The 27,001-nt window shown below is 39.5% G+C and overlaps 1 non-coding gene across 1 annotated transcript; it reads left to right on the top strand.

The window, feature by feature from the left end:
- The first annotated feature begins 8,207 nt into the window (after window positions 1–8,207).
- LOC141624329 (small nucleolar RNA R71) lies at window positions 8,208–8,314 on the top strand. Its single transcript, XR_012534135.1, has one exon. It is a non-coding gene; the product is annotated as a small nucleolar RNA R71 (small nucleolar RNA).
- Window positions 8,315–27,001: the final 18,687 nt, after the last annotated feature.

A 27,001-nucleotide genomic window follows, 5' to 3' on the forward strand; every position in this document is an offset into this window, starting at 1 on the left:
GTCACAATTTGGGTTGAGATAAGAAGATCACTAAACTAAATAACAATTAAAGTAAACAAGGAAGATGACTAAAATGAGATGTAAAAAATTGATTAAAAGCACTAGGGTGTCATGGGATCATAGGGGATTCATGGGAATTGATCATACAAACATATTCTCAAATTATAAGCAAGCAATTATTGTTGTAATAGGATCGAGTTGGTTTATATCTTACAATCCTAGGAAGGTTTGGGTCCTGGAGCCAAATCGATTAGATTGTACAACACCTACAAGTCGACTTAATCCTCCCTACTCAACTATATGCATGGTCTAATGAGACCCGAGTTGGTTTATGTCTTACAAGTCTCATTAAAAAGATAAGTGATGGGTAAAAAATACAAGGATTCATAGGCTCAAATTTCATCAAACATAACATGTGCATAAGTTGAGATCACAACAAGCAAGCAAATAAATTATGAAAACATATTAAATTAAGCATGAATCATCCCCCATGTTGGTTTCCCCTAATTACCCATTAACCCTAGTTAAGGAAACTACTCACTCATTATCAAGTTTAACATGTTAACAAGATTGTCAATCATATTAACAAAGTAAAACATGATGAATAAATGAAGATGATTAACAATAATTAAAAAGGGATTAAGAGAGTTATACCTAATGATGATTCCAAAATAATAATGCAAAGAATAAAAGAAGTACTTGATGATTGATGGAAGGTTGTCAATCTCCCAATAAACGCAAATAATCTTCAATTACCCAAAATAAAAGATGAACAAAAGAGAAATTAAGGAAATGAGATTTGTATTAATATTTGATTAGAAGTTGATTACAAGATTAAGAAGAGATTAGAATGAAATAAACTACACTAAAGATTGATAAGAAGAGCATGATAACCTAATTAGACTAATGGGGTATTTATAGTGGGGATTAGGTGCACAAATTAGGGATACTAAGGGCTTAAATGACGATTAAGTCCTTGAGGAATCGCTCCTCTCAAGAAAAGATGCGGGTCTCCTTTTTGCTAGTCTTCCAAAAATATGCGCATATTCAATGGAGGGAAGAAGAGGATGTGTCCCCCTCGAGCATAATCCGAGCGTCCAAGGGTCGGGACGGGCAGATTGGGGAGCTGCTGGACGGGCGTCTGGGCGGCTTGGACGAGCGTCCTGGGAGGCTGCTGGACGGGCGTCCCGAGTGGTGGGACGAGCGAATCCTGGCTCAGCTTCCTTTTCTTCTTTTCTTCTTCCAACAATCCTCCAGGATTTAGTCGGGGATGCAAGGATCTTCTTCATCATTGCCCATCTACTACATTATGTACAAAGGCCTTCTAGTCTTGTCTTCTCTTTGATGCTTGGTCATTAGATTCGATCAATTTAGCTCTATTTTGCCATGAAAATGCAAGGTTTGCACTCCTGTCCTACCAAGGAAACAAAACCTCAAAGGATATGCAAAACAAAGGACTAAAGATAGTAAGTGACCCAAATATGCACTAAAAAGCATAGGAACGAGGCTAATTCGGGGACTAAATATGCTCAAATATTGATCACATCAAATATCCTCAAACCGAACCTTTGCTCGTCCCGCGTAAAGAGGTGACGAAACTAGGACCCTTATTTAAACTATCTTACTAATGTAGCCGACATGAGACAATTAGCGGGTCTCACTCCGTCCCTTCAACTCATAACAAGACAACCATGAGGTAGGATGCCTTCTTGCAAGGCAAGGTGGGTCTTGCCAAAATGGCGACACATCCAAGCATTAAAGCACACAAAATCAAGTAATGGATGCATCTATAAAAGAATAGCCACTTTCCTAATCTAAGTGGCGGAAATTATCTAAAGGGGAAGCAATTCAAGGGTACACACTCCTTCATAGATACGGTTTCTTCAAACTACTAAGCCTAGAAGGATACCAATAAATCACCTCCAAGTTGTGTCAAGCTAGGTTACCTTTGTCCTTAATCGTTAAATGCTTTTGTCAAGAATAGACTCCCTATGATGTTAGAAACACTGGAGGATCGCGGAATTCCCCTTCTTGCCTCGACAAGAAGAAGGGTCGTCCCCTCTCTACCATGCACAAAAGTGGATACGATGGAACAGGGATCAATAGAACTTGAGTTGCATTTGGGAGTTTGCTTTTGTTGTTGTTTTTCCCCCCAATGTCTTGTGGCATTTGCATTTGTTTTTGAACATTTTCAAAGTCACCCCATTTGTAGGGAGGGTGCTTTTTTTTGAAGCATAGGAGTTTTCATTTTTGTTACTCCTCTTTTCTTTTTGATGCAATTGCAAACTTTTTTGATTTTTCATTTCAATTCTTGAACAATTTTTGTGCCTATTCCCTTTTTGATGACAAAATGTGGTAGAATATGGATGATGGTTGCATGGTTTTAAGGGTTACCTTGGAATAAGCGGTAGCCAAGGAGTTATCACACCACAAGGTACTCTTGACTAGGCCTTAATCCATGAGTCAAAGGATACTAGTATGACACATCCTAGGGTGTTTTACAAGTATTCTAACAAGCAAAGTCTTAACAAGAAAAAGTATCTACAAGGGCCTATATACACTTGTCAAGCTTCCCAAGTAGACGGTTTCACAAAATTTTTCTAACATGCAAACTACATGCCATGATGCAACTAACATTTATACATCCTAATGCATATACTTCTACCAACTAATATGCCAAATAACCTAAATGCAAGTCCTAAATTCACATTGTTTTTACCGCATCAATCAAAATAAAGCCACATAGTCATTAACATAAAGAGGAAAAAGGAGATTGGAAAGATCATACCATGCGGTCTTCAATATCCTCATGTCTCGGATGTGGCGTAGTCAATTAATGTGAACAAGGATGAACAAACACAATATATACAAAACAATATATACAAGTCTACACTAAAAAGGAATGAACATGTTTTTGATTTTTTCAATTTTTTTGGGTTTTTCGAAATTTTTAATTTTTTTGGATTTTGAATAAAATTCAAGTTAGAATTTCCCATCCCCACACTAGTATGGGCATTGTCCTCAATGGCCAATACGATTGGAAATTATGCAATGAATATGCATGATTTCTAAACTAAATGAAAATTATACTAGGCTACACTACATGATGCATGTGTTTTTGTTATGGCGGAGAGCATAATTTAAATTAGCTCCCAATGCATATGCATGGACTTCCCCAAACCAAAATAGACATTATTTCTAATGTCTTGAATTTCGGGGGAGTTTATGCACATGGAATGCAATGCATGAAACTAAAGATTATCATTTTGGATTTTACAAGTTGGGAACAAAGATAAAGAACACCTTAATGAAGCCAAGGTGTTAGTCCTCCAATGTTGCTAGGACTCCACAAAATAAATGATCAAGATAAAATAAAAATAAGGGAAGTAGACAAACCATAATGGAGGTGCAAGAATGTAGGAGCCTCCAAAGTTTGCTAATCTTCACCCATCGTATCATCATCATCATCATAATCCTCCTTTCTTGAGGTATCATCAAGTTCCATAGATGTGGAATCGTGTCCACTCTCACTTTCACTTGCTTGTTCTTCCTCACTTTCCTCTTCCTCTTCTTGAGCTTCTTCTTCTTGAACCTCTTCTTCTTGAACACCACCCTCTTCAACAACCATCTCCTCTCCACCCGGTCTACTACCACTAGGAATTCTAGGAAATAATACTTGCCTATCCGCCCAACTAGGCAAAGGACAAGACGGACCAAGAAGTCCTTGCCTAGCTAGATGTAGGAGGGGCGGATATTGGGCCTTGTAAGCATCCACTCTATCATTGTAAGCTTGCTTGTGCATTTCCCTCATGAGTAGTGTCAAGTAATCATTTCCCACTTCGACATCCTTGGGTTTGAACTCTTGGTATTCAAATGGGTAAGGTGGGGTGATAATGGAGGAGGAGAGCTCGACAATTTCGCCTCTTTGTTGTTGAATGATATACTCGGTCTCTTCGGAGAGTGGGATAAGGTAGTTCGGTCGGTGAACATTCAATCGGCAAATTTTGGAAGGCAAGGTGAAAGATCTAGCTTCATTGGTTAACCACCCATATTTGTCGTCAAGAGTGTCGTGCTTGACCCACTTGAACTTGTGAATCATGGTGTCCATATCAACAAGATGGCCTTCTTTAACCGACACATAGGTGTTGTTTTTGTTGAAATCCCGGTTAAAATGCCTAGCCAAATGGGTAACTAGTCCTCCATTTATTATAAAGGCGGTGCCTTCTTTGCCACAATCGACATTAAGCCATCGTTCAACCAAAAGTCTTAGAGCATTGTATGGCTTGGTAAATTCCCTCCCAATGTTCAAGGCCGACTCAAGAAGAATATAATCGAGTTTGGTAAGGTGATTTGTGCCATTTCTAGCTATCAAAGTATTCCCAATGACCTTATGCCATACTCTAATGCCCGGATAGTGGACTAAGAGAGCACGACAATCATGAAAACGCACGAATTTCTTCCCAGAAATTGCCATCCAAAGAGGAGCGGGGTCATACTTGATAGGAGTCTTTGTATATTTCGGGTTATCACTAAGGCCTAATATCTTACCCAATTCGCCATAAGTTATGCGTCTATCAACATTTTCAAGACGAAATTCGATGTTGGTTCGAGTCTCCACCCTTGTGACTTTCAAAGAACTTAAAAATTCCAAGGGGAGGGAGGGGTATGTCAATTCCTTCATTGTAAACAATTTACCCAATCCCATAGACTCAAAGAAGGTTTTGGTTTGTTCAAGAACACCCAATTTTGACAATGCATCTTCACAAATAAACTTAGTAGGCATGGTGGTTTTCTTAGCAAAGAGAATGAATTTCTCCCTATGAGAGTCGGAAGTGAAAGTTACCTCCAGATAATTGGATAATTGCTCAATGACCGGAGTTGTTGATGTTGTAGCTTCTATAGGGGGACCTTGTTGAACCTCCAACCTCGCTTCATGGACTACCAATGCCTTTGACAATTGCTTTGCTTGAAGAGCTTGTTGCCTTTTGGAAAGTGTCTTCTTTGGGGGTGCCTTGTTACCTCCTTTAGTTCTTGCCATTCTCCTTTGCTTGATTACACCAATGAAAGATTGAAATCTTCAATTTTTAGTGATACCAAGATCGATTTAGGATGAATGTTGTTTTGTATCCTAAAAATTAACTCAAAGGTTGAAGATTTTGGTGTTTGAATCACTTATTGTTGCAAAAGGAGTGATTAATTTTTGTTGTGAGGAAGTTTGGATTTGATTTGATTGAATTTGGTTGAGGAGATTTGGTTTTGTTGATGGGGAGGGTGAGGGTTTTTGGGGGTTTTTGGGTAGTGGGTAGTGTTTGTATGTTGAAGAAATGAGAATGAATGGGAGAAAATGGGTTTAAATCAACCGTTATTTTTGAAAACGCAGCAGAGGACGAGCGGACCATGCATCGGGACGGGCGGATTCTTCAATGTTTAATCCAGGAAAAGACGCCACAGGACGAGCGTCTTGCTTCTAAGACGAGCAGATTCTTTGTGGAGGGACGAGCGTCTTTCTGGAGGGACGCTCGGATTCCTTTACAGAGAAATCCCCAGATTTTTGCTACTGAAAAAGACGAGCGTCTTTCGTGAAGGACGGCCGTCCAGAATGAGACGAGCGGATTCTCAGCTGAGACGCTCGGATTCTCTTACAGACCATTTTTTTGTATTCTGCAGCACTACCAGACGAGCGTTTGGTGACTTTGGATGCTCGGGTTCTTCAGGACAAGCGGATTGTCCGATTGGACTCTTGGATTCCTCCTTGACCACACGGATTCAGGTCCATCCGTGGGTACTTCGTAACCCGTGTAATTTTCATTCTTCAATTCTCGTGTTCTTCATTGTAGGGGCACTACAAAGGCATGAATAGCCTAGGCAATTGCTATCCCCATACTAAGGTAAAGCACTACACATCAATAAAATCATAAGTCCCTCCCTCACTTCTCTCAAAATGATGAATATCTTGATCAAGGCACAAAAATAAATTCAAAATGACAAAGAATGCAATGTAAAATTGAAATACAAGTTAGGGAGTTAGAATATTTACAAATGGTGGTTTAGGGAGGACTCCACCAAACCCTCATCCAATGTGAGATGTTAAGGGGGCATGTTCAAGGTGTTGTTGATGTTACTCAACACCTTAAAGAAGTAGTCGAAAGCTTGTTCATTATCATGATAAAGGTCCTCAATAGATTTTTGCACTTGTTGTTCTCCATGATGGTCTTGGTTCATAGCATTACCAATATAGGGATTGAATATCTTCGAACTCATTATCCCAAAACCCGCAAACTTCGTCTACTTGATCATTGAAAGTTTCTTGAGTTGATAGAGACAACTCTCTTTCTTTCTTGTCTTGGCCAATGGGGCCATCTTCTTCACTTGTCATGGGTGAGCTTTTCAAGCTCTTATTATTGCTATTTCCTTGCTTTTTTGATGGAGCATCATCCATTTTATTTTTCCATTGAAATCCCAACTTCTTCCTATCATCCTTCCGGCTATAGTGATCAACCATAAAACATGGCTCATGCAATCGGGGAGCTCTTATGGTCTTGTCAAGATTGAAAGTGATGGTTTCATCTCCCACTTCAAGGGTGAGATCTCCATGATTTACATCGATCACCGCTCCCGCGGTGTGCAAGAAAGGTCTTCCTAAGATAATAGGAATGTTGGAGTCTTCTTCCATGTCAACAATGACAAAATCCACCGGGATGAAGAATTTTCCAATTCTCACGGGAACATCTTCCCATACCCTTAAAGGTGTCTTTGTTGATCTATCCGCCATTTGAAGCGTGATGTTGGTGCATTTGAGTTCTCCCATTCCTAGCCTCTTGCTAACCGAATATGGCATGACACTAACACTTGCCCCAAGGTCACATAAAGGTTTGTTGATTGTAGTGTCACCAATAATGCATGGAATGTAAAAACTTCCCGGATCCTTGAGTTTTGGAGGTGAACTCCCTTGAAGGATGACACTACTCACCTTAGTGAAGGCAATAGTCTCAAGCTTCCGGATTGATTTCTTCTTCGTAAGGATGTCCTTCATGTACTTTGCATAGGCCGGAACGTGATTGATCAATTCCGTGAAAGGAATCGAGACTTCTAAATTCTTCACAATTTCCATGAATTTTCCAAGTTGGTCATCAAACTTAGGCTTAGCTTGACGACTCGGGAATGGAAGCCTAATCACAATGGGTTCCTTCTCCTTGGCCTTTTCTTCATTTTTTTTTGAAACTTCTTGATTGGTGGCTTCTTCTTCCCTAGAGTTTTGCACAACTCTTTCCTTGTCACTAGCTTCCACAACTTCATCCTCAACTTGCTTCTTTGGTCCTTCATATTTCGTACCACTCCTCAAGTGAATGGCACTAACCGTTTCATGTCTTGGGGGATTACTTTGAGGTGGTAATTGCCCCTTTTGTCTTTGAGAGTTTGAAGATTCTAGTTGGGTCAACTGAGTTTACAACATTTTTGTGTGGGCTAGGATGTTGTTGATGGTGATGTCTTTTGCTTGGCTATCTTTTTGCATTTGAGTGAAAAATTCTTGTTGATTCTTTTGCATTTGGAGGACTGCTTTTTGAACATCAAAATCTTGGTCATTTTGTTAATTGTATGGAGTTTGATTTTGATAACCTTGGTTTTGGTTGAAAAAGGGTCTTTGGTTTTGGTTTCTCATGGGAGGTGGGGTGTATGTTGGTTGAGGGTTTTGAACATTTTGGCTTTTGTATGAGAGATTTGGGTGGAATTTGGTGTTTTCATTGTAATAGTTGGAATAAGGGGTACCACTTTTGTATGCTTGAAAAACATTCACTTGTTCATTTGTTCCCCTACATTCACTTTGGTCTTGTCCCAAAGTTCCACAATTCTCACATATCCCACTTGGGATTGATGAAGATGCTACCATGGCATTAACATGATGCTTTGGTGATTTTGAGGCTTCTTCAAGTTTAGCCATAGCCTTCTCAAACTTCAAGTTGATGGTATCAATATGAGCACTAAGTTGAGCACCCAATTGAGTAATAAAGTCCACTTCATGCTTTCCACCTCTAGTAGCCTTGCGAAGTCTACTATATTGTGAATTATGGACCGCCATTTCCTCAATCTTGTTCCAAGTTTGATTATCGTCAACTTCGGTGAACATACCATTTGATCCCATATTGAGAATGTTTCTTGAGTCTTCATAAAGACCATTCCAAAATTGTTGTACCAAGAACCACTCGCTAAGTCCAGGATGAGGACATGAGCGACAAATTCCTTTGAATCGCTCCCAAGCTTCATACAAAGATTCTTCATCCCTTTGCTTAAAACCCGTAATTTGAGCTCTTAGCATGTTAGTCTTTTCCGGAGGGTAGAATTTTTTGTAGAAAGCTAGAGCCAACTTCTTCCAAGAGTCAATTCCAAGAGTAGCTTTATCAAGGCTTTTCAACCATTGTTTTGCGGTGCCAATTAGTGAAAAAGGAAATAAGACCCATCGAATTTGGTCTTGAGTCACTCCGGTTTGTGAAATCGCATCACAATAGTCACAAAAAGTTTCCATATGGGAATGAGGGTCTTCACTAGGCATCCCCCCAAATTGGCTTCTTTCGACTAATTGGATAAATGCGGATTTTGCAATGAAATTTCCGGTTAAGTGTTGTGGTGTGGGAGTACCATTGGGTAGGTTCTCTTCGGTTGGTACGGAATGTGATGAAAACTTAGGCATTGTGGGTTGGTTATGTGATTGATTTTGTGTTGGGTTCTCCTCGCCTTCTCTTGCAAAAGGATTGATGAACTCAATAGTGTTTGGTTGAATATCTATAACCTCACCAATACCTCTCAAATTATTCCTAGCAAGTCTTCTATTGGTTGTCAAAGTCCTTTCAATTTCGTGATCAATGGGTAACAAGTTACCTTGTGATCTTCTAGACATGCAAAATATCAAACAACTCGAACACAATTAGAACAAACCTTGAGGAGTTTTACTTCCCCAAGGCAAAGAAAGACACAACTAATAACAATCAAAGAAAATCAAATCACGTTAACACCGTCCCCGGCAACGGCGTCATTTTTGGTCGCGTCCGCTTTGAGCTTAGATTTCGGTTACTTGTCGTTAGGAGCACCTAGACCAAAACAATATTTATAACTTCACAAACAACTCTATTATTAGTAAAGAGGCAAGTAAAGGTCGGATCCCAAGGGACGGGTATTGATGTAGGATTTTCGATTGCAAGTAGCGGTGTCTAGGGGTGTCACAATTTGGGTTGAGATAAGAAGATCACTAAACTAAATAACAATTAAAGTAAACAAGCAAGATGACTAAAATGAGATGTAAATAATTGATTAAAAGCACTAGGGTGTCATGGGGTCATAGGAGATTCATGAGAATTGATCATACAAACATATTCTCAAATTATAAGCAAGCAATTATTGTTGTGATAGGATCGAGTTGGTTTATATCTTACAATCCTAGGAAGGTTTGGGTCCCGGAGCCGAATCGATTAGATTGTACAACACCTACAAGTCGACTTAATCCTCCCTACTCAAATATATGCATGGTCTAATGAGACTCGAGTTGGTTTATGTCTTACAAGTCTCATTGAAAAGGTAAGTGATGGGTAAAAAATGCAAGGATTCATAGGCTCGCGTTTTATCAAACATAACATGTGCATAAGTTGAGATCACAACAAGCAAGCAAATAAATTATGAAAACATATTAAATTAAGCATGAATAATCTCCCATGTTGGTTTTCCCTAATTACCCATTAACCCTAGTTAAGGAAACTACTCACTCATTATCAAGTTTAACATGTTAACAAGGTTGTCAATCATATTAACAAAGCAAAACATGATGAATAAATGAAGATGATTAACAATAATTAAAAAGGGATTAAGATATTTATACCTAATGATGATTCCAAAATAATAATGCAAAGAATAAAAGAAGTACTTGATGATTGATGGAAGGTTGTCAATCTCCCAATAAACGCAAATAATCTTCAATTACCCAAAATAAAAGATGAACAAAAGAGAAATTAAGGAAATGAGATTTGTATTAATATTTGATTAGAAGTTGATTACAATATTAAGAAGAGATTAGAATGATATAAACTACACTAAAGATTGATAAGAAGAGCATGATAACCTAATTAGACTAATGAGGTATTTATAGTGGGGATTAGGTGCAAAAATTAGGGTTACTAAGAGCTTAAATGACGATTAAGTCCTTGAGGAATCGCTCCTCTCAAGAAAAGATGCGGGTCTCCTTTTTGCTAGTCTTTCAAAAATATGCGCATCTTGAATGGAGGGAAGAAGAGGACGTGTCCCTCTGGAGCATAATCCGAGCGTCCAAGGGTCGGGACGGGCGGATTGGGGAGCTGCTGGACGGGCGTCTGGGCGGCTTGGACGAGCGTCCTGGGAGGCTGCTGGACAGGCTTCCCGAGTGTTGGGACGAGCAGATCCTGGCTCAGTTCCTTTTCTTCTTTTCTTCTTCCAACAATCCTCTGGGATTTAGTCGGGGATGCAAGGATCTTCTTCATCATTGCCCATCTACTACATTATGTACAAAGGCCTTCTAGTCTTGTCTTCTCTTTGATGCTTGGTCATTAGATTCGATCAATTTAGCTCTATTTTGCCATGAAAATGCAAGGTTTGCACTCCTCTCCTACCAAGGAAACAAAACCTCAAAGGATATGCAAAACAAAGGACTAAAGATAGTATATGACCTAAATATGCACTAAAAAGCATAGGAACGAGGCTAATTCGGGGACTAAATATGCTCAAATATTGATCACATCAGAAAACTCACCCTTTGAGGATGACATATTAGAGGGAGACAATTGTGTTTAACTTGGTGAGCCTTGTTATGACAACCCCTTTGATAATGGTCCTTGTTGGGATGAGGAATATGAGGACATTTTGGAACCCCAAATAGACACCATTGAAGTCACCTTGGATGAGAGTAAGAGTACTTGCATTGAATGTGGTGATTTTGACTATTTGGAGGACAAGTTGAGTGAATTTCCAACCAACTACCCATTTCATGTCCCTACCATCCATCACATCTCTTATAATTTTTGTCATAACATTCTTCACATGCTTGTTCGGTCTATTGCTTGGGCATTATTTCATTGCATAATCTTGTGTTGTTATTCATGCCTATTTATATCTCACTCCCAAAAATTTGACCGACTTCTACGTGCTTTTAGTGCTAGTGATAACTTCCTATGAAATTGTTTATTGACAATGTTTGGTTTAATGGAGTTCCTCAATAACCATTGATTTGTATATATGCATTTAGTGTAGATTTCCATTCATTTAATAAATTGCATGAGAGATGAAAGGGATGGATCTCATATTTTAATTGAGATTTTTGAAGGAAATTAGTGAAAAGGAGAAGATGAAAAATGTAAAGAAATGAATAAAATGGAGAATTTGGGCTTGTGAGCACCTTTGTTATCATTAAAAAGGCGTTGGGTCGAAATTTTTTTGAAATCTGCGCATCTCGAGTCCAACCCGTTCGGATTGAAAGACAAGAAAAAAAGAAAGAGCTCTCTGACCAAGAATCTGCGCGGATTCTGAAGAAAACCCGGATCCCAGCTCCCAACCCGCGCGGGTTCAGTTCAACCCGAGCGTGTCCACTGCCAACCCGAGCGTGTCATTTTAAACCCGAGCGGTTTCAGCTCCAATTTGCAGAATTTGCTCAGGAATCCGGGAAGATCACCTTTAACCCACCCGTGTTCAGCTACTAACCCGTGTATGCTCTTTATTTCAGCCACAACTTTGCTCTACACTCAAATCTCACCTACCATCTTCATCTTCTACCTTCAAGCTCAACCCCAACTCACAAAAATCACTCAAATAACCATCAAATCCAACCAAATCACCATCAAATTACTCTAAAAATCATTCTAATCCATTTCTACACAATAAAAACCAACTTTCCAACCTTCTACATACTCATAATCACCCATTTTCATCATTTTAAAAATTGGAGCTCCAAAAATCCGTGAGCTACAATTGTGTTTCGGGTTTGATTTTTGCCTTCTAGCTTCACTTCAATGCTTCTAGTGTTCTAGTAAGGCATTTTCAAGGTTGTTTGGCTCTTATTTGTGGAGATTTGAAGCATTCTTGAGTAGTGATACTTGGTGGATTTCAAGACTACAACAATGAGTTTTTGGGGCAAGAGTAAGACTACTACTATTAAGGGGTCAAAGAGGAGAAAAGGAAGTAATTCTAATGCTCCACCGGAGTTCGAAATACAAGAAGAGGAGCTAGTACCGGAGGTAGAGCAACTTGATGATTTCCCGAAGGTAGTATTCATAAAAAATGAGCATAAGAGGCGATTTGTGAAACTACTAGATAAGGAATTCGAGCCTACTCGTTTCATTTGTCGTCAAATTTTGGATAAACTTGGCATTGAAGGACAAACCAAGTTTTTATTTAGAGGAATAGGTCTTGAGACTTTATTTAATATGCATGAGGAAACATATCTTAGCCTCACCTTGGAATTCTTGTGTAGTCTCAAAGTTTTTGAAGGAGAAAGATATGGGGTGTCTTTGGAATTTAGGTTGTGTAATGAGACCCACCAAATACATTTGGGTACCTTTGGTGAAATTTTTGGACTTGTGATACCCGAGACCAACCTTGAGAAACCCGTGGGGTTCACGGAGTCACACTTGTGGAGGGTGATCACCGGGTTGGAATTAAATGGTTTTAAGAGGTGTCATGCCTTTTACATTCATCATCCGGTTATTAGAGTGTGGCATCAATTTATAGCGGGGACTATCATTGGTAGGAGTGACACGGGAAGTATGAGTCAACTTGCCATGACTTTTCTTGAGTCATATTTGAATGTCCAAGGTTTGCCAAAGTATAACATTAATCCCGCACTTGAATTACTTGTCCGGTTTCAAAATCTAGCAAAGGGTGCGACAAAGTCAAAGGGAATTGTGATGGGTGGTCTTGTGACTAGGATGGCCAATGTTTTATTTCCGGGGTTTAATGATGATGAGAGGTATGTGGCTCTACCTGGAGATACTTTGCTTGATGAGAAGGCTATCTTTAGGCATCACAAATGGTGCAAGTATAATGATTTGGGAGGCATTGATTGGTACACCAAGGGAATCACTACATTCACCCTTCCTTGTTGGGACCTTCCTCCTACCACGCCTAGGTCGAGCTACCTTGCACCTATGCCGAGCTACCTCCTCCCCATTGAGAGGATTACGGCTCCACCACCTAGGAGACGTGAGGAGGCACCTTCTACTCCTTCCCATGCACCATCACTATCCCAAGGTCCAAGCCTTGGGTTTCCACCGTTCCTTCATGGTGTTCGGCCCTTTTATGCCGAGATACCTCCATACCCCCATGTCTACCGACCCTACTCACCTCCTCCTCCTCCTCCCGACACCCCACCATCGGCCATGGATATCTTGATGGGTATGATGAGCAACATGGATTTTAGGATCCATCGAGGGGAAGAAGACAACTATTTGGCCCTTTATCCTAAATACTGCCATATGGCGCAACAAGGGTTTATTGATCCTAATGGTCCTAGGCCTTTTTGGGTGCAACCACACCTTGTGTTCCCAAACCAAGGCATGAATGAAGATGACCAAAGAGGAGGAGAGGAAGAAGAAGAAAGTGAAGATGATGATAGCCTTAATGATGGAGGCTTTGATTGAGATCGTGATTGTAAGACCCTTTCTTCCCCTATCTCTCATGTATAGTTTGCATTGTAATATATCTTACATGATTAGATTAGTTTGCATTGTATTATATTTCACATGATTCATGTAATTAGTTGCATATAGACTAGAATTCATACATAGTCACTAATGACCAAACCTATTCCTTTCTACACTAGAAATAATGCTTAAATCGGTTTGGGGAGGTTTGATCATAGGTGAAGAACATGCATAATTTAGTGTAGCTTAGATTGCATTTATTTGTTATATATTCATATAAAATTGCATTTAGTTAAAGCATGCATTCATTCATATCAATGCATTTGTACTTCAATTTTCATTAAACTTTAAAAATCCAAAAACATGTATTTCTTTTTCATTCCTACTCCTACATGTACATTGAGGACAATGTCCAAAATAAAGTGGGGGATGGGAATTTATATTCCAAAATGCATAAAAACTGAAAAATTTCGAAAAATCCCAAAAAAAAGTTCTTTAATTTCATTAAAACAAAATCCATAAAAATTTGAAAATTTCAAAAACTCAAAAACATGTTCTTTAATTTAGTAGTGTAGAATCGTATATACTTGTGTTTTTCGTTCTCTTCTCACATAGATACAACACTACATTTGAGGCATTGGCAAGGGAAATGAAGACCGCTTGGTATGATCGTTCTAATCCCTATTTCCCTTCCATTTCTTTTTCATTATTCATATGAGGAGGATGGGCTTACATGTCAAGGATGATGTGGTGTATTTTGTTGTTGCGGTTTGTGTATCTATGTGTTGTTAGGAGTTGCATCTAGATTATATGGCATAATAGTTGATAGAAGCATATGCATTAGAGTTGTATACATATTAGTTACATCATGTCATGTAGTTGCATGTTTAGAAATTTTTTGTGAAAATGCCTATTTGGGAAGCTTGACAAGTGTATATAAGGCCCTTGTAGATACTTTTTCTTCTTAAGACTTTGCTCATTAGAATACTTGTAAAACACCCTAGGATGTTTCATGCTAGTATCCTTTGACCCATGGATTAAGGCCTAGTCAAGAGTACCTTGTGGTGTGATAACTCCTTCGCTACCGTTTATTCCAAGGTTACCCTTGAAACCATGCAACCATCTTCCACATTCTACCACATTTTGTCAACAAAAGGGAATGGACACAAAAATTGTTCAAATTTGAGTTCAAGCATTGAAATGAAAGTCAAAAAGTTTGCAATTTGCATCAAAGAAAAGAGGAGTACCAAAAATAAGAACTCTTATGCTTCAAATATAAGCACCCTCACTACAAATGGGGTAGCTTCGAAAATGTTTAAAAGAAAATGCAAAAAAATTGAAAGTTGTCAAGTATTAAAATGCCAAACATCAAAAGAAATGGCAAAAAGAAAGTGTTCTCAAATGTCAAATTCCACAAGAAATTGGGGGGGGAATAACAACAATAAAAGCAAACATATTGATCCCTTTTTCCATCGAATCCACTTTTGTGCAGGGTAGAGAGGGGACGACCCTTCTTCTTGTCTAGGCAAGAAGGGGAATTCCGCGATCCTACAGTGTTTCTGACACCATAAGGAGACTACTCTTGACAAAAGCATTTAGTGATTGAGGACAAAAGTACTCTAGTTTGACATAACTTGGAGGTGATTTGTTGGTATCCTTTTAGACTTAGTAGTTTGGAGAAACAATATCTATGATGGAGTGTGTACCCTTAAATTGCTTCCCTTGTAGATGATTTCCGCCACTTAGATGAGGAAAGTGGCTATTCTTTTGTAGATGCATCCATTACTTGTTTTGTGTGCTTAATGCTTGGATGTATCGCCATTATGGCAAGCCCCACCTTGCCTTGCAAGAAGGCATCTTACCTCATGGATGTCTTGTTGTGAGTTGAAGGGGCGGAGTGAGACCCGCTAATTGTCTCACATCGGTTATATTATTAGGATAGTTTAAATAAAGGTCTAGTTTTAGTCACCTCTTTACTCGGGACGAGTAAAGGTTCAGTTTGGGGATGTTTGATGTGACTCTTAATTGCGCACATTTAGTCCCTTATTTAAACCTATTTTGCATACTATTATAATATTTCATGGCCATTTTATCCATCAAATTCTTTCTATTTTGCTTTCCTAGTGCATTTTATATGTCTTATAGGAAAGGAGATAATGAGGCGGAATTCCCGTCTCTCGCGCGTGTTCGAAAGCTTGTTGACGGTCTTGGATGGACTTAGTATGAAGAGGAGGCAAGAATGATGACCAAGGAAGTAGGAATAAAGAATATATAGAAGCATCATAGGCTTAAATGCAAGAAAAAGGGAAACAGCAGCTCAACCCGTGCGGGTCAAGCTCAAGTAGAGCGGGATACAGCTCAACCCGCTCGGGTTGAGGCTCAGGTTGCGTATTTTTCAGTCAGGAAGAGCGGATTGCTTGCCATAATGCTTTTCCTTGCTACATGATCCGCGCATATCCCTCGGGACTTGCAATTCCGTACTCAACACTTAGCATTGTTATTTACTAATCTACCCTTGCTTAACCTAATGATGCGCCACTATATATACTCCATTTGTAATAATCAAAGGACCAAGTTCTCTTAGATTAGATTAAGCTTTCATTAGGAGTATATTAGAATAGATTAATCTCAATTATTCCACAAAATTGCATATTAATCTTTCCTTAATCATTGTTCAAGTTTATTATTATTGGGTAATTGAAGATTATTGGGTTATTATTGGAGAATTGACAACTCTTCATCAATCAATCAGTTCTCTTCTTTTATTCTTTGCTTTATTATTTGGATCATCTCAAGTAGGTATAATCTCTTCTACTCTTGTTTAATTATTGTTAATCACATCATTTATTCATCATGTTTTGATTTGTTAGTATGATTGACAACCTTATTAACTTGTTAAACTTGATCATGAGTGAGTAGTCATTTAGCTAGGATTAATGGAGAATTAGGGGAAACAAACATGGGGAATGATTCATGCTTAATCTAATATGTTTTCATAATTAAATTGCTTGCTTGTTGTGATTTCAACTTATGCACATGTTATGTTTGATGAAATGCGAGCCTATGAATCCTTGCATTTTTTACCCATAACCTATCTTTTCAATGAGGCTTGTAAGCTTATACACCAAATCGAGCCTCATTAGACCATGCATATAGTTGAATAGGAAGGATTAAGTCGACTTGTAGGTGTTGTACAATCTAACAATTCGGCTCCGGGACCCAAACCTTCTTAGGGATTGTAAGCTTATACACCAACTCGATCCCATCACAATAATAAGTGCTTGCTATATAATTGAGAACATGTTTGTAAGATCAACTCCCATGAATCCTTTATGAACCCATGATATCCTAGAATTTTTATTCATTCGTTTACATCCTTCCTTTTGTTGCTTGTTTACTTTCCATTGCTTCTATTAGATTAGAATCATCAACCTATTTCAATTGTGACAACCCTAAGTACAACCATAATTAGATTGAACAACTTGAGTACCCCCGTCCCGTGGATCGACCATGACTTAACCACTAAATAGTTGTTTGTTGAGAAATATAAATGTGTTTGATTGAGAGCCCCAACGACACTCTCATCAGAAAGCTTTCTTTTTAATTGACGCAGGAGGCTGGGAATATGAGGTCCTTCTCTGGTTATACGACGATGATAAACACCTTTAGGAAGCCGTCGGAGGAGGAGAAGCCTATCATCGAGCGGGGAGCCTTTGGTGCCTTGGTACGAGGCTGGAGGGAGATCAAGGAGAGGAAGATTCGGGCTAACCTTAGCTTGATTCGAGCCTTTCTTGATCGGTTCTGGGATACGACCTCGACTTTCTATATGCCTTTTGGAGAGATCGGGGTCACCTTGGAGGACTACGCCATGATCTTGGGTCTTCCGTATGGAGAGGAGCCGTTGGTGTGGCCGTCGGCGGCCATGAGAGTAGACTCGGCTAAGGCGAGGAGTCTCGTTGGCTGGAACCTGGCTGCGAGTGCGGCCCAGGTTCCTGGTTTGGTGTCGAGTACCTATGTCAGAGACTATTTTGGTGGTAGGGTTCAGGCGAGAGTAAAGACGGATGGATGCATAGTGCCACCACCACCTTGTGCTGCTGAACAGTGGGCCCGTTTGTGGTTGTGGTGGTTCTTGTCTTCGATTTACTTCAGAGACAGGGGGAGAGGCTATCGACGAAGCTTCTTCCGTTTCTTTCTGACTTGAGTAGCCTAGGTCGTTGGGACTGGGTTACTGCTAGTTTTGCGGTCCTCACGCGCTATATGAGGGCCATGGTCCATCCGGAGCTGATGGAGAAGGGGACTTCTCCTGCCACTGTCGGTCCTAGACTCCTCTTGGAGGTATGAACCTTTCTTAAAAATATAAAAGATCATTTTTTGTAGAAAATAACTCGTAATCATTATTATTTTTCCTGCAGGCGTGGGTGTATTCTTACTTTCCTGGCTTTGCGCCCACGAGGGCGGAGGGCGTACCAAGAGCGTACCCCATCGTGAGGGACTGGGTAGTGTGTCGTCAGAAGAGCCAACGGCCTTCTTATGATGTTTGTCGGAGGGGCGTGAATGCTCCGAGTTTAGAGAGCGTAAGTGTCTTCGAACTTTATTTTATTTTTCCTTTATTTTTCCTTTATTTAGAGATGATCACAGGAATGACCCCTCATTTTCTTGCTTTAGTGGGTGTCCAAGCCCTGGGAGAGCTACTCTGGGGCTCCAGCCTTTGTGGCTGAGGTTCTTCGTCCCCGGAGTTCGAGTAGGTTGTTGTTGACAACACCCATGGGGCCTATGTGGTATTTGGGTGAGCGTTTGACTCTGCAGTACTCCCGTGACACTTTTACGGTTCCCATAAACCCTCAACGGACGATGTTTAGGGAGCCTTCAGAGGCTGAGAGGGCAGCTGACCTGGCTGACGCGAGTGGTGATGCCCTCCTTCTCCCTGGTGAGGAGTACACTGGTTTGTTCACCGGAGGCTAGCATACTGGCCGATCGTGGTAAGCATATTTACCGTTTACTTGTCTTTGATAGATCTGATAAATGATGAATGATTAGTGAATAATGAACGACTTGAGTTTTGTAGGAGATCAAGGTGGCAGGCGTCGAGCCCCCAGCTTTTCCAGAGACGCTGGAGTACACTGACTCGGCGGACATGACGGTGATCTCGGAGATCCAGTCTTTCAGCGAGGCGGTGACTGACACTGGCTTGGATGAGTGGTAGCACGTTGTGAGGAGGATAAGCCCCCAGCTTTGGATGTCTTTAGTATTTTATGCTTTATTACATAGGAATGCATTTGCTTGAACCTTGTCCAGATTTGAATGAAGGTGGCACCATCCAGGCATGTGGAGCTGTGGAGGATGGCCAATCGGCTGCGAGCTACAGCCACTGAGGCCCTTACAGATGGCTCGGGGCGGCAGGTATGAACCTTTTGTACCCGTCTTTATTTTTATTACCTCCAATTTTGGGAAGTGAAGTATCACTCCATTTTTTTGTGTAGAGGGAGCATGACCTAGAGCGTGAGCTGGCGCAGTCCAAGGAGGAGACGACCCGTTTGCTGAAGGGGCTCGAGGCCAGAGATGCTGAGATCGCTGCCCTTGAGGCGACAGTGGCTGAGCTGAGGGTTCGTCAGGACTAGTTTGTGCTGACTTATGTTTATACATTCGTAAATTTTGGATGTCATTTTGGGCAGGAGCCCGTATTTTGATGTATATTTTTGCATTTTGGTTGTATATATGACGGCCTGCGTGCCTTTGCTGCTTGGGTGTTTGTTGTATATGCAGGTTAGCTTTGAAAAACAGGTTTGGCATGTGACGGTTTGCGCCGTCATGCTGCTGAAATTCACAAGCAAGACATATAGCAAAAAGAATTAAGAAGGCCTAAATTAGCGCGAAAAGAAAAAAAGTGCCCGAAAATGGACAAAATGACGCGATCGGATGGTAGGGAGGGCTACCCCCTAAAAAAGAATTTAAAAGAAATGTCTAAGTGTGTCATAAACATTTTTGAAAAGAGGGTGTGAAATGATTCCCCGAAAAAAAAAAGAATGAGTAAGTGTGTGTATTTGGCGAAAATGTCGATTTTGCCTCGAAAAGCGAACCCGTAAAAGATTAGGAAACATAAATTTGGTAATTAATCAAAATTACCGAATTAAGTGTTAGGTTCATATACCTATTATTAGACTCCTCTAATAGTGAACTAATTAACTTGTTAATTATTTGTTCTTTAGATCTAGTGCATGCATAACAAAATGAAAGATTTATAAGAAGAACAATGTTCCTTACATTGTTAGGTGTTTCGAAATATGTGGGCACAAGTAAGGTCACCTTCCTTCACTTGTTCTTGAGCTAAATATTGTGGATGATCCTCCTAAGACTTCAAGTATAGAAGCCACTCCAATAAATTGCACCCAAGATTAATCCAAAAAATTTCTACTAATATTAACTAGATATGTAGTAGAAATATTACCTTAATAATACTAATGTTCTTGTATTACTACCTCTAGTAATAGATTATGAGTATTAGTATATTTAGAGTGTTTTATGAACTTGCATGTGAGGAAGGTTAGAGAGAAGCATAAGCAAAAACAAGCAAAGACTACAACAAGAAAAATGAGCAACAAAAATGCTCATTTTATGTGCCAAAACCGGTGGCATCATCAAGTGTAGGAATCTTTTTCCTTTTGTCTTTAGCTATTGTTTAGAATAAGTAGTGTATAGGGAACACTAGTGTAAGATATAGCATGATAAAAGCTTCATATGACAAGTCACTATCATGCTTTATCAAAACAAACAAAGACAAAAGAGCATCTTGTGCTCTCTTGTTTTGGCCGAAATATTGGATCACTTTTGGTCCATTTTTGCCTTTTGTCATTTGTCCCACAAATGCTTATAAGTCATATGTTTAACTATCTTACATATTTAATTATTAATGTAATCATTTAACACTTAAATATTACAATTAATAATATAATATACACTCCACTTTTTGAGTAGTATACTACCATTATATCAACATATAATGGGTCCCATAAATACTAGTTAGTTAAAATTACAACTTCTTGTAACTTTAAATAACTAATTACCTCTACCTCAAAACTTATATTAATACCTCAACCAATTTAGTAATATAACACTTAGTTACTAAATTTAATCTTATTTAATCACATTACAATAAGATGCAAAATTTCACTCCCATAATTAAGGAATTAATTAATCTGTATCGCATACAATTAATTAAATATCTATTTGCGCCTCATCCTATAAGTGTGACCTAAAGTGATCAACTGACCACCACCGTCATACGACAGTAATGTCAAACTCTAGTTAGCCAATCATTACCGATTAATGACGGTCAGTCGACTGTATAAAGAATCATCCTTCATGTATTCTTAGTATGAGATTTAATTATGATATTTAAATCATGTGATCGCACTATTGTTGAGGACACATTTCCCAACATTAAGTCCCTATAGGAATAGGAAACTTTAACTAAAACATATTAGGAAAGATCTCACGGCTGTCAAACGAGGAAAAGAGCCTAGGGAAGAGGCGCAACAAGAGCTGCGATCCTTCGAAGAGGCGCAACTTTTGCTGCGTCTTCTCTCCAGCTTGTCGGTTCTCGGCAGAATTTAGGAAACGTTGAATAGTATAAATAGAGGCTTCAGTTTAGCTTATATTCTCACAATTCTCCCTTCCTTGACTTCGTTTATTACATAAAACCTCATATATCTTCTCAAATTTTACCCAAAAAAAATATGGATGCCTTTGAAAATCGCATTAAGGAGTGGACGAATGAATTTACGAATGTGGAGAAACACGACATGGGTGCTTTTAACTTAGGATCAATCATAAGTTTTAAGCTAGTGAAGGTAATTAGGCCCTTTTTCTTGTCATGAGTATTGGCACCCGAATTTTCATGTATTTGCCTTCCCGGGAGGCGAAATTTGTCCCTTTCCTGAAGAAATTGCTGCAGTTGGAGGATAGGACGCAGAAAGTGTTCCGGCTATATCCCCTAGCTCTCAAGGCTATAAAAATAAATTTAGGTATTTGCTTGGATTGACCAAGGCTGAGGTAGACCATCTTGTGACCTCAAAAGGTGTCCGTATGTTCGAATTTGTCGATCGATTTATAAATAGGGAGGACCCTACTATCTCTTATGCGGCAAGGCGCAGAGCTTATGGATTTTGCCTTCTTCATTGCTATGTCCTTCGAGGGCATGTGGACAAAGAGATGAGGGGTGACCCTCGTTTTTTAGGCATATTGGAGCAAATGGAACTGCGCAGGAGCCCAGCATGCTTAGTTCTAGGGGAGACCATTCTAGGACTGGACAATAGGAAGGTGAACCGCGAGTATCCTTATCTTGGGAGTCTATTATTTTACAGGTAGGAACCCGTTTTCTGTCCTATTCGATCGCTTTCTTTCCCTTTTTTTTCTTTTTTTTTTTCTCGGCCGGTTTTGGATACTAACTCTTGTCCCCTTTTTGCAGATCTGGCTAATGGAAAGGCTGCGGTTGATCGAGCCCCCAGTTGACGTGACATGATATCGCTCCCGATCAATTGTGATGAGAACGAGGCTATACATGGTGGACTTCACTCGAGTATGCAATTATTGGAAAAATAAATTGAAGAGTGAAGGTGGGCCCTTGATTAGGTGGATCATGCCATGGTGGCATCTTAGATCGGTGACTGGAGTATCGTCTTTGGATCCGACACGGTCAATTCGCGTTCCCGACTTGGAATTCATGGTCTATACTTTTCCGGAGAGATTGATGAGGCAAGTGGGCCTAAGACAGAAAATCCTAAAGCTAGACACCGTCCCTCAAACTGCCTTGGCGCATACTTCGGAGTCTTGTCGAGAGTGGGCAATTCGCTGGGCCCAAAGGAATATGTGGTTCATACCCATTCCGGTTGGCTCGTTATGGGTATCTGACTCATATCTGCAGTGGAGGAAAGCTACCACTCCCGAGGAGCGTGAAAAGCTAAGGAAGCACGAGCCCGTAGACTATAAGATCCGGGAAGTGGCGAAGGAGAACCAAAAGTACTTAACTGAGGAGGAAGAAGAGGCTAGATATCGGGTCGTCCGTCCGTCGAAGAAACCAAAGAATGCTCCTGCCGAGAAGATGGTGGTGGATCGAAATGGGAAAGCTAGACCGCGAGAACGACCGTTAGTGATTAGGTTGGAAATAACGCAAGAGTGTCCCGCTCGTGGTCGAAAATGTGATAAAGGCGACAAAGGGAAGGAGAAAATGGAAGAGTAGCCTTACTCATTTTTAATAGTATTATTTATTATTTGAGTTATAATAAATGGTGGGGTTTTTAGAATCCTAGCCTAGCATTTTAATTTTCAGCATTTTTAATTTATATGTATTTGACGTATTACTATTATTTAAGGAGTAATGAATAAATGATTTATTAGTTAAGAAACTCTTATAAATTTTCTTTAGTTATTCTTGTCGAATTTCAAATGCAACATGCAAATGTCCTTCTATTTACATCTTGAAATGACGGGTTGTATCCCGTAAAGGATTGCCTATGTATTCATTAGAAAATATGAAATCAAACCATGTACGTAGTTCGAAAAAAAACCGTAAAAGAATAAATGTTCAAAGCAAGAGCTTGTAATGAACTTAGAAAAAAAAATAAGCGTGTGCTTTACTTACTCCTAAGAAAATGCAATTCAATTTATTTGATGATATGAGAATCTCAAAATGTCAAAACGCAAGAGCGAAATGTCATAAGATTTTTAGCGGGCTTGGGGTCGTTTTTAATTCGTGTCGCAAGAGCGGCACGTGTGTCACGCGAGGCGCGTTTTATCCTATTCTAAGGGTAGTACCGTTTCAATTGGTCTAGGTTAGTCGGATTAGAAAACTCATTCCCGCCTAGGTCCGTGATCTTAACCGCACCCCCTGAAAGTATGAACTTGACTAAAAATGGTCCTGCCCAATTAGGTTTAAATTTTCCCCGTGGATCGACAGGTAAGAAACTCTTACTGACTTGAGTACCAAATCCCCTTCCTTTATATTTCTGGGTTTGACCCGTTTCTTAAAGGCTTGTTTGATACGTGCTTGATATGTCTGCACATTATGTAATGTGCATAGCCTCCGTTCGTCCAAGGGGATGAGTTCATCATACCTATCCCTATTCCATTCAGCTTCTGGAATTTGACTTTCGAGTAAATTGCGTAGGGATGGGATCTCTAACTCTACTGGTTGTACAGCTTCCATGCCGTAAGTCCAATAGAAAGGAGTAGCCCCAGTGGATGTCCTAACTGAAGTGCAATATCCCCATAACGCAAAGGGTATTTTGCTAGGCCAATCGCGATAATTGTCGATCATTTTCTTGAGGATCGTGACGATATTTTTGTTAGTGGCCTCTACCGCGCCATTAGTTTGAGGTCTATATGGCGAGGAATGGTGATGCTTGATCTTATATTTGGCTAGCAACGGTTCAGCTTCAGCCTGAAAATGTGACCCGTTGTCACTGATGATTTCATGTGGGCAACCATATCGACAAATGATATTGGTTTGTATGAACTTTGCCACATGTTTGGCTGTAAGGCTAATGTAAGATGCTGCCTTGACCCATTTAGTAAAATAGTCGATAGCTACCAAAATGTAACAATGACCTCCTGTCCCAGCTGGAGTGATTTTCCCGATGATGTCTATTCCCCAAGCAGAAAATGGCCAAGGAGATGTCATGGTATATAGCATTGAGGGAGGAACATGTTGCACACTCCCGAAGATCTGGCAATTATGACAATGCCTGACGTATTTGATGCAATCTGATTCCATTGTCGTCCAATAATACCCTAGACGCGTAATTTTCTTTGCTATCATAGGTCCACTCATGTGAGGATTGCATTCTCCATCTTGAACTTCTTCCATTACTTTCTGTGCCTGTGAATGATCAAGGCAACGCAAGATGACACCAAGTGGTTTTCTTTTGTATAACTCTCCTTGCATGAGGAGGTATTGAGAGGCAAGTAGGCGTATGATGCGTTGTCCTCTCTTATCCATATCTGGCGGATATGTACCATTAAGCTTGAAATTTAGAATGGCCTGAAACCAAGGTTCCCCAGACCAAGGTTCCCCAGGGTTTTCCTCTTCATCTGTAAGGAAGTGTACATAGGCTGGCTCTGACCGCCATTCGATGCACAAAGGCATTTAAACCATGTTGTCTGCCATATTAGTCAAGGATGCAAGTTTTGAAAGAGCGCCCGGAAACTGATTTTCTTCACGAGGCAGGTGTAAATAAGTAACCTGATCGAAAAATTGAGCAATCTGATCTATCCTAGCCTGATAGGGTGCTCGACTTTCACTTCGGATTTTCCAGGATCCAGTGATTTGGTTAATGATTAAAGATGAGTCCCTGTGAACGTGAAGGTTCTTGATGCCTAAACTCACTGCTTCTTGTAGACCAATGAGGCAAGCTTCATACTCTGCTGCATTGTTTGTCACCTCGAAATCGAGTTTGACAGAAACTGGTATATGCTCGCCTTCAGGAGATATGAGCAACACTCATATTCCAAATCCACTACTACAGATACAGGCTATAACAACGGTTAAAAACCGTTGTTATATAAAAAAGTGGACGTTGTTAAAGCGTCCATTGTAAAAGGTTTTAACAACGGTTGGTTTTCTTAAGGAACCCGTTGTTAAAACTATTAACAACGGGTTAAGTATAAAAACCCGTTGTGGAAAGTGTGACTCAATTTTGGTGGGAAAGTTATAACAACGGTTGTAATATAAAACACCGTTGTTATAACTAAAGACAACGGGTTGTTTCTCAATAACCGTTGTTGTTTGTTTTTAAAAAATAAAAATAAATAAATTAAATATTACTAGATGCATGCATAATTACGGCCCGTTATAATTCCGATGCATGCATTATTACTGTCATCCCTGTGCATATGAATGGACAATATATGGAATGAGAAGGGTTATAATAAGATTTGAAGCAGCAGAGAGAGATATGATGATGATTATAGCACAACTTCCTAAACATATATTAATTAAAAAACAACTCAAACCACACATTACTTAGTATAAATACATGCATTATCTCAACCACTATTCCATTATCTCACTATCTCCAAACCCTAACTGCTAAAACAAACTCCAAACCCTAATTAATCTTTCAAACAAACTCCAAATTTCATCAATAAAATGAATGATATCATCCTTAAGACTCTTACTATGAACGAGAACAACAACAGTTTCATCCGCCGGTTGCTCCACATTGAGGACAGTTTCAGGAGCTACCTTGTGGATGCTCGATCCGCACTCAAGGATGCCAAAAAAAAAAAGGCTTGACAGAGCAGGAGTTGTTGCAGATATATGACGATATAGCAACTGCTGAACGAAACCTCCAAATAGCTAAGGAGGAGAGGATGGATATCATAGAAGAGAGTAAGACTCTCTATGAAAATATAAGAATTGCATTTTTATCAATTTAATTCTTTTTTTAATTTATGTATTTATATATATATATAAATATATATTTATTAAGTAATTAATTAAGTTTATCATGCATTCCCCTCTATCATCTTGCTTCTTCTTTGTTTTATTTTATTTAATTTGTTTTACTAGCTAATTAAGCGAATAATACTTAGAGAAATAACATAATGATCGATAAAAACACATACATGCAAATGAAATAATTAGAAAAAGAAAATAATGACGATGAAAGACGATGAAACCAACAGTGACGTCGAGATTTACCTGATAATTAGAGAAAGTAAGAGACGATGAAACGAACAGTGACGGCGAGATGATAAAGCGACGATGAGAAAGAGAGAAAGAGACGATGAGAAAGTGTGTGTTTGTGTTTGTGTTTGTGTTAAGGTTTGTGTTTTGTGGCTGTAGCTGATCTGTGTTTGTGTGGTTTATAGTATGGAAAGTATTGACAACGGTTGTTAAACAAAAACCGTTGTTAAAAAGTTTTAACAACGGGTTTAAAAAATAACCGTTGTGATTACTTTTCACTAACTTTGCGCCAAATTATTAACAACGGTTGTGCATGTTTGACCCGTTGTTAAAACTTATAACAACGGTTATATAACCATAACCGTTGTAATTAATTTTAGTAAAATTCACGCCATACGTTCTACAACGTCTATGGTGATTTTCGTGAATAAGCGTTGTTAAAGGGGCGTTGTAGTTGCCTGGAATTGTAGTAGTGATCCTCTCAAATTGGATGCCCCATCAACGTAAAGATCCCAAGAATCCGTACTGGTTTGTAAAATATCCTCATCTGGAAACGACCACATGTCTATTGCTTGCGTATCATTGATAGGATTATTTGTGAAGAATTCAGCCACGGCGCATCCCTTTATGACTATCAAAGGTTGTAGATACCTCATTTCAACACCTCCCG

This window comes from Silene latifolia, chromosome X, assembly GCF_048544455.1.
Source record: "Silene latifolia isolate original U9 population chromosome X, ASM4854445v1, whole genome shotgun sequence".
NCBI classification, from domain to species: Eukaryota; Viridiplantae; Streptophyta; class Magnoliopsida; order Caryophyllales; family Caryophyllaceae; genus Silene; species Silene latifolia.